General features: G+C 53.7%; 1 pseudogene; it reads right to left on the reverse strand.

Moving 5' to 3' along the window:
• Positions 1-3: 3 nt before the first annotated feature.
• On the reverse strand, positions 4-1,224 carry LOC101643801 (annotated as a pseudogene).
• Between the last annotated feature and the right edge of the window lie 3 nt (positions 1,225-1,227).

The raw sequence follows: 1,227 nt of genomic DNA on the forward strand, positions 1-1,227 counted from the left end.
AAACAGCGCCTCCCCCTCTTTCAGATCTTCATCCTCACAATGGTTCCAGTAGCATATTGATCGATGGCATTAGAGATTTCTGTCCTATTCACGCCAGTTTAAACTTCATCGAAAGCACTCGCGGGTGGTGTCTAAGCCACCAGCAGTTTGCCTTGTCCCCTGCAAGGTGCATGCAGTGAATTGGAGACGGCTGCCCAGCTCCAATGCCGATGACCTGCCCGTTCTTGGCGCAGCACTCGGAATTGGACTGAGTGTACTTGACTGCGAGGGTGGCGACAATGAGGTCCCTGAGAGCGGACTCCCACAGCGCTTTCTTCTTGGTAACAACATTGCTAAATAATGACCGTCGATGACGCCGTTATTTCTCTTCTGGCTTAAACGCAGACCAACAAGAGTTCAAACTTCATTTTCATCTGGTTTGGACGCAGGGTCCATCTGAAGCACACAGTAGTTTCCATTTTTCTTTTTGGAAAGAATTTTCAAGGCTGCTTCTTCATATCCGGGAGCAACAATGCCATCAGATACCTCTCTGGAGAAGATTTTGGCAGTAGGGACATCACAAACATCAGAGAGTGCAATAAAATCACCAAATGAAGACATCCTAGCAGCCCCTCTTGCTCTGGCGTGTGCGTGCGGTAGCAATGGGCGTGAGGGTGGGGTAGAGATCGTAGACCACGCACACTTTGGCCTCGTCCTCACGGAGTGGACATCCAACAGCAGCGCCCGCAGGGCTGACGTGTTTGAAAGAGGCAGCGGCGGGGCGGCCTAAAGCGGCTTTGAGTTCCTTTACCAGCTGCCAGGCATTCAACGCATCACCCAGGTTTATAAATCCAGGGGCTCCATTTACGACTGTGAGGGGAAGTCTGGGCTGCAGTGTGTGCAACTGAGGGTTCAGCCCGTACCTCAAGGGCAGCTGAGACGCTCCTTGACTGCACAGCCCCCTGAAGTCACCTGACATGGCTGCATCATCCCGCGCAGTGAGCAAACGCCTTTACGGCTGGCCCGAGCCTAGTCTCCACGGAGGTCTTCACAGTGGTCAGAGCTCTGCATCTCCCGGACGCCGCCGCGTAGTCCTGGGTCACACACGACGGTCACGCGTGTGGTTCTTGGCTGCTGCTCTCAGTAAGGTGACGCCACCAATGTCGATTTGCTCCACAGCTGCCTCTACGGTGACGTCTGGAGAAGCCACCATTTTCAGGAACGGATAGAGATTGCAGACCCCAACTC

This window comes from Echinops telfairi, unplaced genomic scaffold (genome assembly GCF_000313985.2).
Source record: "Echinops telfairi isolate 266 unplaced genomic scaffold, ASM31398v2 ScPeMD7_2077;HRSCAF=2619, whole genome shotgun sequence".
In the NCBI taxonomy this organism is placed as follows: Eukaryota; Metazoa; Chordata; class Mammalia; order Afrosoricida; family Tenrecidae; genus Echinops; species Echinops telfairi.